The sequence below is a fragment of the Anser brachyrhynchus genome (genome assembly GCF_964034855.1).
Source record: "Anser brachyrhynchus genome assembly, chromosome: 1".
NCBI lineage: Eukaryota > Metazoa > Chordata > Aves > Anseriformes > Anatidae > Anser > Anser brachyrhynchus.
The window spans coordinates 34,656,133-34,670,195 of record NC_137694.1 but is presented as its reverse complement, the minus strand read 5'-3'; the positions used below and the strand labels follow the sequence as shown (position 1 = coordinate 34,670,195).

At 37.9% G+C, this 14,063-nt stretch overlaps 1 long non-coding RNA gene across 1 annotated transcript; it reads right to left on the bottom strand.

Annotated features, from left to right (window-relative positions):
* Positions 1 to 1,019: 1,019 nt before the first annotated feature.
* Positions 1,020 to 4,758, bottom strand: LOC308187988. Its single transcript, XR_013945054.1, has 4 exons — positions 4,550 to 4,758; positions 3,541 to 3,640; positions 2,773 to 2,792; positions 1,020 to 2,085 (listed from the first exon to the last, which is right to left on the bottom strand). It is a non-coding gene; the product is annotated as an uncharacterized lncRNA (long non-coding RNA).
* Positions 4,759 to 14,063: the final 9,305 nt, after the last annotated feature.

Below are 14,063 nucleotides of genomic sequence, written 5' to 3'. Positions count from 1 at the left end.
ACTTGGAAAGAGATCCTGGGTCTTTTAGATTAGTTCTCTGACAATATGAGCTTGATGCTCAGTAATAGTCAAAAGCCAATCACAATTACATGAATTATTAGCAAAATAATGTAGAACAAAGCAGAATACATAATTATACCATTGTATGAAACTGTGATGTTTGCAAATTTTAAATATTTCATGAATTTCTGGAAAAAAGAAACAGATAAAAAAACTCTAAATCTGAAAAACTATGGAGAAGGTTTCATGGAATGATATGTATGAATAGGTATAAAATTGCTTAGGACAAGTGAAAAAGGAAATAAAGATCCTGGTTTCCTAATTCTGATTGCTCTGTTAGATACAATTTATGAACGTATAGATGTAGATAGATAGATAGGTAGATAGATAGATAAGATAGATAGAAGATATGTAATATCCTGAGTACATGCTCAACATGTTTCTTTATTGAAAATACAAATATTTTAGCATATTCAATGACACTCTTTAGGATTGTATGTACCTACACTAATTTAGGTGTTCGAAAATTAGACACCTAAGTCTTAGCTCATCACTTCAGCTATGCTAAGAGGGCTCAGAATGACTACATCAGCAACAGTAATGTGCTACAGGTGTTTCTGCTGTATATGTGTGCCACACCTTGTTTACTACATATAAAGTATACATATACCATGTATATAACATTTACATGTGCAGCTCAAGAAATTTTTGGGGTTTGTTGCATGCATAGATAATAAAATAGTACAGGCAGCATCCTTGCAACCTTCCTCACCTCATTTGTCTTTAATACCATCCAGCAGAAATCCCCTGTAAAGATGATTGGTTGATCTGTTTTCACTTCTGATTGCTAACTTGTCATCAACCTTTGGCCATTATTTTATGATACAAACCTCTATCCAAGGAGAAATACACTAGTCATTTATTTGTTTTTTTTTTTTTTTTATTAAACATTTTGGGCAATGAAGCTGGTAAGGGGTCTGGAGAACAAGTCTTACAAGGAGCAGCTGAGGGAGCTAGGATTGTTCAGCCTGGAAAAGAGAAGGCTCAGGGGCGACCTTATCGCACTCCACAGGTACATTAAAGGAGGCTGTAGAGAAGTGGGGATTGGTCTATTCTCCCACGTGCCTGGTGACAGAACAAGGGGGAATGGGCTAAAGTTGCGCCAGGGGAGGTTTAGGTTGGATATTAGGAAGAACTTCTTTACTGAAAGGGTTGTTAGGCATTGGAATGGGCTGCCCAGGGAAGTGGTTGAGTCACCATCCCTGGAGGTCTTTAAGAGACGTTTAGATGTAGAGCTTAGTAATATGGTTTAGTGGAGGATTTGTTAGTGTTAGGTAAGAGGTTGGACTAGATGATCTTGGAGGTCTCTTCCAATCTAGATGACTTTGTGATTCTGTTGCAGTCTCCAAGCTCAGAGCCAACCACCTATTCGTCTGGCTCAACAGCTTTTTGTGTCCCTTGCACTAGCTGTTCCTTCACCTCCTCTTCAGATACAAGGACATGCGTCTCTTTCACACTCCTTCATTAGTAAACAAGCCAGGATAGATTAAAGCCTCTTTCTTCAAGTCAGTAAGATACCTGTCTTTGGTTTCAGTGAGAATTCAGGCCCTCACAGCTGAAGTTTCTTCTGGATGGTGTTTCTTCTCTGTAGGATAATTTCATTTCCCTTTTGAAGGCTTACAAGGATGCAGTAACAAAAGCAAAGGCATAAAACAGTACCTGAGGCATAGGCTACTTTTCAGCCTGCAGCAGACTATAGGTATGATATTATCATTTCAGACAAATATGATCTATGTAATGTGAAGTGTTCCGGCACACTTGCAATCTTCCAAAGGCCAGAAAATGGGAACTTCATTTTAAGACTGTTTGGAAAAGAAAACAAAAACAACAACAACAGAGAAGGAACTTTTCCTTCACCTAAATTTTATTTTGCAACCCCTTCAGGTGTCCACAAGGAATTTTGTACCCCCCCCCCAAAAAAAAAAAAAAACAACAACATTGTGGCATAGAGGTATAATTTCAGTTCACACCAGAATACATTCTTCTCACTGCAGTACAGTAAAGCCCCACAAACTGCCAAAAAACCTGCCAAAGAGTAACGTATTTATAAGTTAGTTTTACATGTTGGCAGTATTTACTTGTCTGATCTTGCATTCAGGGCTTGATCTATCGGGGGGGGGAGGGAACATGTAATACCGTGCAAGGTTGTTTGGTTGTATGACTGACAACATGACTTTAAGATTTTGAACTGTTCGTATAGAAGCAAGATACAGAAGAATACACTATCCCCAAGGGAGACATAGAAACTACCCGTTGCTTCTCAGGTTTAAAGTTAAAAGGTGTAAGCATAGGTGTAATCAGCTATTTGAGCACAATTTTTATGTTTACATGAACATTTTACTCTCCAATTTCCAACTTGGAGTGCAACATTTTTCATCATACTCTTAGATCAGGATTCTGATTCTAACACTGGTTCCTAGTGCAAATTTCCAGAGAAGAGAAAAGCAAACCAGTCCTGACTGCTTTGAATGAGATGGAGATAGCAAACAAATGTAAATGAAGAAAATAATCCTGTAGGAATGTTTTCAAATAATTGTCATTGTCTAAAAGCTTTAAATTGGTTGAATCCTTGAAAGTTAATGTAAACTCAGGTTGCATCACTGAATTTGAAGTAGTGAGATAGACTTGCACCATTGCAGAGCCTCAGTCACAGTTTAAATTGGCACTGCCTCTAACTTCACAAGAATGAAAGAGAAAAGCACATCTTTTTACCTTGTCAGTTACTGGCAGACCTAGAGAAAGAAAAAAACAAAAGTTGTTAAAATTAAGAAGTAATTTATTTTTTTGTAGGACATTTCACTGAATATGTAATATTGAGTAGTAACCAAACAAATGAAAGGGAAGATGAAACAGTAGAAGGTACTTGCATGGCCTTAATTAACATGGCAATTGACAACAACCACAATCTGCAATGATTTATAAGTGCCTTACAACATTCACCCTTGAGACAGAAAAGTGGGATTCCAATATTATGTAAGGGGAGTGCAATCCCTCTCAAAATATGAGAGTCTGGGCTACGCGAATCAGTACTGAAAATCTTAAGACTAGGCAGCACCGAACTCAACTGAGAGGAGGAGTCTCTCTGGATGTTCACGAAACAGAAAGGAAACTAAGATTTTAGCCCTAGAGCAACTATTCTTCGAGACAGGCTGGGAACTGGTTCTTTTCAAGCCACGGACCATTTCAGCATCCTCAAAGCTAAAGAAACAGTTGACTGCTAAGTCAAATCGTATTGACGGTGAAAAAATTCTGGGGGCCAGATCCGGCGACCGAGGACTGCCCACTGCAATTTGGAGCAGCAAGTTTCTTGACGAATCCCTTTTTCCCCCCATTGTATTTATTTGCAACTGACATACCCGTGCCTCTAGTGTCAACGTAGATTTTCCATCCTTTTTTCTCACCTCCTCTCCATGGAGACATTGGTCCAACCACAGGCTGTGTAACCACTCTGTCATCTTCCTTGCACAGAAGGACACTTACCTGGATACCTCAGACACTGGTTTGTACAGGTGGGGAGGAAGAAAAATTCTCTAAGTTGGTGGTGCTCTTCCAAAAGTTTCTCCACAGCCGAGACGCAGGTCTGTAGGAAAGAGGAGAGACTTTCTTCATACTGCCAGGGTTGTCTAGCCAATTCATCCACTGTGGGTTCCTCATGGTCTTTCCAGTGGAGGTGCCCCCTGCTCTAGATACCTGGCCATATCCTCCCACTCTCCCTGCCACTCCTAACTATCCTGCCTCAGGACACATCTCTGGATGACGCTCTTAAGTATTTGTTTAACCTTAGACAAAACCTGAAGTGCGTTCAGGAGACATACCAATAAGATCATGCTGGTCTGAACATCCCAAGGATAGTCAAAGTTTTGGAAAGCTACCATAATACTCCTGGAGAAGAAGAAAGGGAGAGTGATCAAGTGGGAAAGCACATCTTCCCCGACCCTACCTCTGAAACTACTAACAATTACACCTTTTACACTTTTTTTCAGGGAGCCAGTCTATGGAGGGGTCAGGGGGAGATGGCCAACAATAATTTCTTTCTTTAAAGTTATCTCCTTGAAGCTATAACTTCTGGTAATCTAAAGGCTTTTGACTTGCATATTGTGAAAACAGTATTTTTTATAAACAGCACATTCTCACAATTGCCACTTAGCAAGAATAATGATAATGCCACCAGTATCTACCCAAATCTGTTTCTACTTATCACAAGGCAAAATTTGAATTCACAGTAAGGCACCTTTTCCACACAGCCTGTTGTTCAAACTTAACGAATACTTAAGAACTTTCTTCAAATTCAGGCTTACCCGTAAGCAGTTGAGCTTTTGAAGTTGTTTTTTTTTTGTTGTTTGTTTGTTTTTTTTGTTATTTGTTTTATTTTTTAGTGTTGGTAAGGGAGGTTAGAGTCCATGTAAACAGTTTCACTGAAAACAGACAAGGTGAAGGAAGTACTCAAACTCCTCAACATTAAACAACTGTAGAACCCTGGAACGCTTACCTGCCAGCTTCTGAACGTGAGTCACTTCTAAACTATTTCACAGTGAAGTCATACCACCAGGGTTTTACTGTACTGAAAAGGCACCACCAATGTAGCTAGCTCATAGAGTCACTAAAACTATTTCACAGAGATGGTAGAAAGCATGATAAAAGCAGCCTACTAGGGAGCACTGAATCCATTTCACCACAGGAGAAAAGCACCCCCAATAAACTAACCCTCAAACTCCACTGGGGAAACAATTCCCTATAACTCCCCCATGCTTCCTATATAGCAAAGGTCAAATGATCCACACCTGGCAGATTTCACTTAACAAGGGTGGAGCCAAGAGACTTTGTGGAATAGGCTCATCTACCTGGCTTCAATGTTTTAAGGTCAATTGCTCCTTATCACTAATAGAAATAACCTGACAAGGGGCTTAGTGGTTAGAGTTGACCTAGTGAATTAACTACAAAAGGTGCATAAGGGTCATATTTCTGTTAGTCATTCTGTGAGGAAAATTAGTACAGAGCCTGTTAAAATAAATAAATAAATAAATAAATAAAATAAAAAAGAAAATGACCTTAAAGGCAAAATTGCTATCATAGATTTTCATCTGTCTAGTCATGACAGATAAAGAATATAGCAATCAGAATTACTTTTCTTGACATTAATGTTATTTAAATTTGCTTTTTTGAGATCTCTTCTTTATGCAGGACTTTTCAAAATCTTATCCCTTGACCTCTGACTACAATATTTACTTTGGCTGCGTATAAACTTTCACATATAAATGCCAGGATCCGTATCCTCACTCACTATTCAGGTCAAGGACTGGGCTGAAAGTTTTGGCTTTAATTTGGTTACATGTCTACTTTGCTGTTGTTGTGGTTTAACCCGGCCGGCAGCTAAGCACCACACAGCCATTTGCTCACCCTCTCCCCGCCCTCTCTGGGAAGGGGGAGAGAAATAGGAAAATGAAGCCTGTGGGTTGAGACAGAGACAGTTTATTAAGAAAGGAATAATAATAATAATAATAATAATAACGATAATAGTACTGCTACTAATAATGTGTACAAAATAAGTGATGCACAATGCAATTGCTCACCACCCGCTGACCGATGCCCAGCCTGTCCCCAAGCAGCCCGCCCCCCATCCCGGCTAGCCACCCCTATATATTGTTTAGCATGACGTCAGATGGTATGGAATACCCCTTTGGCCAGTTTGGGTCAGCTGTCCTGGGTCTGTCCCCTCCCAGCTCCTGCTGCACCCCTAGCCTGCCCACTGGCAGGACAGAGAGAGAAGCTGAAAAGTCCTTGGTTTAGTGTAAGCACTGCTCTGCAACAATTAAAACATCAGCATGGTATCAACGCTCTTCTCATCCTAATCCAAAACATAGCAACCTACCAGCTACTAGGAGAAAATTAACTCTATCCTAGCTGAAACCAGGACAGCTGTTTTCTGGCAGGTCGTGGGAAGAAGATTGGCTGACTTGGGGGAGCTTATGTACACATGGCTTTTAGGCTGCAACCAAAGTGTTCCTCTAGATCTGGAAGTTTGAAGATGGTTGAGTGGTTAGAAAGCTGCCTGGAAGAGAAGGACCTGGGAGTACTGGTTGATAGTTGGCTGAATATGAGCCAACAGTATGCTCAGGTGGCCAAGAAGGCCAACAGCATCCTGGCTTGCATAAGAAACAGTGTGGCCAGCAGGGCTAGGGAAGTGATTGTCCCCCTGTACTCGGCTCTCGAGGCCGCACCTCGAGTACTTTGTTCAGTTTTGGGCCCCTTGCTACAAGAAGGACATGGACGTGCTCGCGCGAGTCCAGAGAAGGGCAATGAAGCTGGTAAGGGGTTTGGAGAACAAGTCTTACAAGGAGCAGCTGAGGGAGCTAGGATTGTTCAGCCTGGAAAAGAGAAGGCTCAGGGGCGACCTTATCGCACTCCACAGGTACATTAAAGGAGGCTGTAGAGAGGTGGGGATTGGTCTATTCTCCCACGTGCCTGGTGACAGGACAAGGGGGAATGGGCTAAAGTTGCGCCAGGGGAGGTTTAGGTTGGATACTAGGAAGAACTTCTTTACTGAAAGGGTTGGTAGGCATTGGAATAGGCTGCTCAGGGAAGTGATTGAGTCACCATCCCTGGAGGTCTTTAAGAGACGTTTAGATGTAGAGCTTAGTGATATGGTTTAGTGGAGGACTTGTTAGTGTTAGGTCAGAGATTGGACTAGGTGATCTTGGAGGTCTCTTCCAACTTAGATGATTCTGTGATTCTGTGATTTGCATATTCCTAAAGAATAAAGAAAAACCGTGGGGTACTGTGATGTCAATTGTTTGTCAGCCACAAGTATTGTCTTGTAATATTGGGATAGTAATGTATTTTTTCCATATTCCCTTAATCACATGATTTTGCTTCTTGCCTTTCTTAGCTTCACATTAATTACCACATATCTTAAACTGAATTTGTGACACTGATGTGAAATGAAGTGTACAAATATGCCTTTTGTTGCATATTTTTTGCACAACATGGTAAGGTTTTGAACTCAACCCTTTTACATTCAGTAGGACTAAATTTAGGAGTCCAACTTAAAAATACAGAAGTTTGATCAGATCTAGTGAAAGCATAGTGTAATGTTAAAGGAGGAAAATAAAAGTATCGGGAGTAAGTTCAGACTTAGACAAAGAAAACTATTCAGTAGAATTAATTAACATTATCTTTTTTATTCCTAAGCAGTGAATATAAAAATTATTTTATTCCAAGCCATTATTCTTCTCAATATCCAGTAAGAACTGGGGAAAATACACCGTGATTAGTAGTTAGTAGTATATTAGTAGTATAGAGAGGAGAAGTTATGTTTCTGCTAGAATTAGAAATAGGAAATATGTGGTAATTTCGTTCTTGGAGTGTCCCTTTTGTTATGGCAACTATTACATTTGTTTTTCATTAAGTAAGAAAGATTATCTCTCATCTTAACAAATACCTTTCTCTTTTACTTGCTAATTAGAAAAAACATCTACCACAGCAATTTAGTTGTAAATTTTGTCAATAGAAGCTTGCACTATTTAACATAGTTCTTTTCTAGATTTCTCCATGTTCAGGTTATTACAGAATGTCATTGATAGTTTTGGGATTATTTGTGATGTTAGAGTATGGTGTTAGTACATACAAGGGACAGCAACCAGTATTATCCAGGGGAAAGCAAAAATGCTTTTCTGTCTCCCCATTGTTCCAAGGAATGAGTAAACTCTCATGAATTTGAACTAAATATCTGGGCAGGCAGAGGAGAGGATCCTTCTCAGAACAGTTTATTGCAAAGTCCAAATTAATCAGAATAATTCAAAACAACATACATTCAATTTTTTCCTCATAAGAATGTTTTTCCTTTCCTAAGTGAGACCTGTCCATCCTCCATTAACTGATATTTTTTGAACCTTACTGACTGTTCTCTCAAGTTAATACCCAAAGCATGAGACAGTTGTGTAATCAAAAAAGGTCTTTCTCCATGTCTCCTGCTGATTTTTTTTTGTTTGCTTGTTTGTTTTCCGTATACAAATATATCTGAAGATGATATTTCAACCTAGGGCCTTTACACAGGTCTTCGCAGGAGTGAATTCTGATTTCAGAATAATTTCTGAGTCTCCCCTCTCGACTAAGCATATTTAATCATTTATATAAAGAGAAACAACTGTATTAAGAGATGAATATTTAAGACAATTACTTGGCGTGTACAAAGGGCAGATGCATTTAGGAAACCGTCCAAATTTGATATTAATGGACTCATTCTTTAAGCTATATGATCCCTTTCAGGCTGATCATGTAGGATCTCCCTAAGTTTGATACTCTGTCAAGAGGCCATAACATGGTTGGATGTATTGCAAAGTACAGAATGTTATTACGGGAAATCCACAGACACTGAAAAATGTGAGAAATGGTTGAGGAGGAGGAGGTAGTAGGTTAGACATGTTAAAAAGTCCAAATGAACTCAGAGATGGCACATAACTTATTAATTAACAAAGTTTTATATGATTCCATGAGATTTGGCCAACCAAAATTAAACAAAAGAACCTGCTTGAAGAGAAATGAAGGGTTGTGTATCCCTCCTGGCTTGTATCAGGAATAGTGTAGCCAGCAAGACCATGGAGGTGATCGTCCCCCTGTACTCTGCTCTGGTGAGGCCACACCTCAACTAATGTGTTCACTTTTGGATCCCTCACTACAAGAAGGACATCGAGGCCCTGGAATGTGTCCTGAGAAGGGCTACGAAGCTGGTGAAGGGTCTGGAACACAAGTCCTGTGAGGAGTGGCTGAGGGAACTGGGGTTGTGTAGTCTGGAGAAGAGGAGGCTCAGGCAGGGGAGGACCATATTGCTCTCTACAACTACCTGAAAGGAAGGTGTGGGGAGCTGGAGGTCAGCCTCTTCTCACAGTGGTAGAACTAGAGGGAATGGCCTCAAGTTGCACCAGGGGAGGTTCAGGTTGGAAATTAGGAGACATCTCAGAAAGAGTAGTCAGGCATTAGAACGGGTTGCCCAGGGAGGTGGTGGCGTCACCGTCCCTGAGGGTGTTTAAGGAAAGGCTGGATGTGGTACTTAGGGACATAGTTTAGTGGGTGATATTGGTGGTAGGGAGATGGTTGAACTAGATGATCTTGGGGATCTTTTACAACCTTAATTATTCTATGGCTCTGTGATCTCATTCTGTGTTTTCTGTGTTCAGGATACATAAACCCTGTCCAGAATCTTTACAGTTTAATTTTCTAAATATTTTTTGTATGTCAGGAGTTTTCTCTGAACACCTGACATTTCCACTTTTTTTTTCAAGCATTTCCTGTGATACCTATGTAATCTCCATTTTTCAGTTTCCCACTGTGCCAACTGGCCTAATATCCCTGTAAAAAGCAGTATTATTCCAAGTCCTATCTTAAGCAATTAGCCTTACAAATTGAGTTCTAATAATTTCCATCCATCCCTGACAGATTTGTCTATCTCTACAATGTAACTAAATAAGTACATTTCCTTCATGAGCATGGCTGTAAGTAAACCTGAGTAAAAACCTGTGAGTAAAACCTGGCTCATAAACATCCTCTTCCCCTTCCAAAGAAAAGAAAAAGGAAGAATAATTTGCAATTCCCCTCTTCAGAATGGAGTTTACAGCTCAAACCTCAAGGGAACCAGCTATTTATGCTGAGGGATGTGTAGTCCAGATATCTTCTTGTCATTCATTATTTTGTGTTTCTATTCCAAAAGATGACTGCCTGCTTCAAAAACCTTTGCTTCTGTTAGTATAGATCTTAAATTGGACACACAAGTAGTCTCAAAAACAAATAACAACCTTGTTTTCTATCTTTTGATAATCTACAATATCAAGTTTTTTTGTTTGTTTGTTTGTTTTTCCTGAAGAACTATTATTAGCAACGTTGAAAATGAAAAATAAGTCTTTGGCAAATAGTCAGCCTTGCTTCTAAATGTAATTTGCTCTTAGCATGATGGTATCACTGTTATGGCTATTACGACATTTCTATGAAGAAGTAGTTCATATTATTAAGAGATCTATTTCCATTCCAAGTAATGCTTTTTTTCCCTTTTTTTTTTTCACTAGAAACAGTCAACCAGAATGTGATTTACAAGTATTACCTAGTTTTTATGTTACAATGTTGCTGTTGTTATGTTGTTTTTTTTGTTTGTTTGTTTTGTTTTTTCTGTTAGATATTCCCATACACATTCATACATATATAGATATACACAGGTTCATATATATTTTATACAGTTTTGAATCTGCCAATCTGAATTATGAAATCATATAACTACTGCAAACAAAGCAAACAATCCTTGTTGTATTAAAAGAGACTCAATATACAAACTACAATGATTATCATAAAATTTCATGCCAGTGGAAACATTAATATTTCAAATAAGATGTTAGAGACAAGTGACAAAGTCCCCTTTGCAGTGTGTTTTTAAATACTTCTTTAATTTTTCAGATTCTCATTTTTCTGTGAAAATGCTGTGAAAGAAATGAATGCAGTATGTGAGCAGGTATCCTGAAATCACTGTTCAGAGCTTAAAAAACAGATCAAATGAGAGCTACAGAAGTTAAAGAGAAAGGAAATCCTTGTTTTTTCCATGTGCGAGTCTCTAAGGAGCATATGTTTGAATGAATAACAAAATAGAGCAGCAATGGTTAGATGATTCAATGTCATTTAAAGAATAGTTACTACAGATGAACAGAATTTCTCTAAAATTAGAAGATATTCAACCAGTATAAACTCAGAGGATAAACTATGCGTCACAGAAGATTCGTTCTGCCATCATGAAAGTGCATTCTTCTGTTTTCTGGTTCTAGATGATGAATGCAGTATTCTCATATAATTGCAAAATTTCAAATAAACTTTCATACAAATATATGCTGTTGTAGACAAATATGTATTTTAGGTACCAAATCTAGAAAGGTATTTATTTTTTTCCATAGAAAAACATAGTATCTGACAGAATAAACATTTATGTGTTTACACAGTTGAATAAATATTTTACAGCAAATACAACAATCAGTTTTCTATTGAAATATTTTGGGATAGTTGGAGGACATATTTCTTGAAATTAATCTTATGCTTGCAGTTTTCTAATTTGCTCTAGTACATAAAATGAAGTCACATTTCAATCTGAGAAAGCAGTTAATGGTTGCCTATGACCAGGCCTAAAGATTGTAATCTGGGAACACCCAGTCAGACACAAATGTGTGTTTGTCTCCAAAAACCCAGGAATGCATCAAACTCTTCCCACTTGTGACCTAACTAATACGGAAGGTAACCTAGAAATGTGACCAAGAAGGAGCCACATCATGTATACAACCCACAAAATCAAAGGAACAAGTCCGTAGAGCATGACAACTGTTTTAAAAAGTGAAACTATACTAAGTATGCTCAAGTAGAAAAAAACAGATTTTAACTAAACACATTCCAATATAGAGATTTTAGAAAAAAAAAAAAAAAAAAAGTTACTCATAAAAGACATGCTATTTTGGCAATAGAAAGCATCTTTGAAGTTTGAATATCTGCAAAATAAAAGTACATGCCAGATTGGAGATGGATTGGAAATCAGTCCCTTTTTGTTCTGATTCCTAATTATTTCATGTCTCCTTGAAAAGAGAATAAATTAGCTTTCTACAGGAAATGAAAGCTAATTGTGGGTATTTTCCATCTTTATTTGAAGAACAAATAACTTTTAATATTCTGGATTACTAGCTATTACTGTAATATCCAAGCACAGATGCAATTAGCTGCTAACTTAATGTACAATAACTCTTTAGTATTATCTTGTCTGTTCCCAGGCAAAAAATTCAAGCCCCATGCCTGATTAGAAATAGTTTGTATGAAACTTTGACAATCTAGAGAAAAAACAGTCCTTCTTATCAAGAAAAAGTAATATTCCACTAAGAATCACTGCATATTTCTTGACACTTTTTATGCAAGTATGTCCCAAATATCAGATTAAAAATATATTTTGGGCCATTGCTTCTGTAGAAGATGAGCCTGTGACTAGTAGAACTGCTACAGGTACAGTATACAGAGTATTTATCATTGCTGTTCTCATAGTGAAATTGGAGCTTCAGAGATAAATAAGAAATAATGTATGTCATCCCACCACCCCACATTTTGTCATCATTTAGTGGACTTTCTGAAAGGAATACAAGACTGTTCTGTCTTGTTTCAGGTTGCTCTAACTAGAAACTGCTCTAGTTTCAAATTCATCTAATATTGAAGTAGACATTGCGCTATAGGACTGAACAAATATGCCTGGTGAATGAAGAGTAATAACAAATGCAAGTTATGGAGGAATATCAAAAGAGTTGGACTTCCAGGATTTCTTCAACATTTATTTAGGATTACTTAAGTTATATGAATCAGTTGAACTTTTTCAAAGCCTCCTTTTCTGTAGCAAGGTCAATAACACAATAGCCTTAACCTAATGCAGCTATTCAATTTCTTGAACCATTTTACCAGTCTTGCTTTACCACCCTACTTTTCTCCATGCCTTTCAGGAATTGACCCCTGTCTAAATGTTCCTAAAGGCAAGAAATTTCCCCTAGAACCACATTTTAACTTTTTTTTTTTTTTTTTGGTCCAGTTCTGGTCCTCAGCACCCTTGAAAGAATTTATCGTTGTCTGTTTCAAGTGAGATAACCCATCCTCCAAATCAAATATATTCTGAGGAGCCCTAGATGAAAGGCTTTCCAAAACATGTCTGAAGAAAGGGATCAGTTGTATATCTATATCAGTAATTATAACAAGTTATATCAATAAGTATAACATCTGTTATAGTTACCTATCTGACATTATTGTGCATGACTGCAGATGGCTAAGGCTGTTCTCTTGTTCTTTTGGAACCAGCAGTAATTTACATTAATGGAGGGTACATTATGTAGAAGAAAACCACAAAGCTGAAGACTTGTTTTAGCATTTTGACTGTCTTGATAAATTTTAGTTATTTATTTTATTTATTTATTTATTTTTATAAAGCAATCACACTATGACTATGTCACTGAAATTCCTCCATTACCTCAATGCTAAAAGCATGCAAGGGGCAATAATACCTTTTAAGAAAATTTTCTTGAGTGTTAAAAGAAAATCTGTATTTCCCCTTGTAGTCATGATAACTGCTAAGGTGACATGGACAAAAAGAGTTTTGTCCACCACTAAGGTCTCTGGCACTCCTGGTGGAAGATCATTTTACCTGTTTGCTTGGAGCTTGGTTTTAGAAACTTCTTTGCACTAAGTCATGGACAGCAGTTGTTTGGCAATAAAGGTTGGGATCTTTATTCCTGGAATGTAATTTGAATTTCAGTGAGTAAAGTGAGAAGTTTGCTAAGGAGCAAAAGAAGTGACGGGACTCGGTAGGTCAGGTTGATGGTTGGACTTGATGATCTTGAAGGTCTTTTCCAACATAGATAATTCTATGATTCTATGAGATTCAGAGTGAAAACTAATGGAATACAAAAGGAAAGCAAGAGGTTGAGGGACTTTACTTTGCTGTTCGTAGACAATGGTCAGGACATCTTAGAAATACATGGTCACTCTCTAGGAAATAATGCTGCAAGATGTCATTAATGTCAAACTCTTTATTAAAATGCAATTTCCTGAGATGCTGTGGGAACACAGCAAAGCACTGTGAGAGTTGGGATGTTTTGAGAAATATAAATCCAAAGACTAGATTTTCTCATACATTGGTAGCATCCTCTTTCCCTGGCAAATGGAAAAGGTTTGTAATAGTGTTAGTTAATTATCAGCTGTATTCCTTGACAGTATTTGATATACTGTACAGAATAAATACAGAGAAAAGAGTGGCTCCAGGGAGCTATGTTTTAGAACATGAAGTGAGAGCCATTATTTTTTTTGTTCTGTTTTGTTTTTCTCACAAAAAGAGCTTAGCAACAGAAAGGGAAACTCTAATGCTAATCAGGATTTCTACACAGGCAGCAGATGATAAAGAAAAATCAGTGTGTGTTTCCATTGTGAGTTTCCTAAGGGACCAGTAGGAAATGAACCTAGAC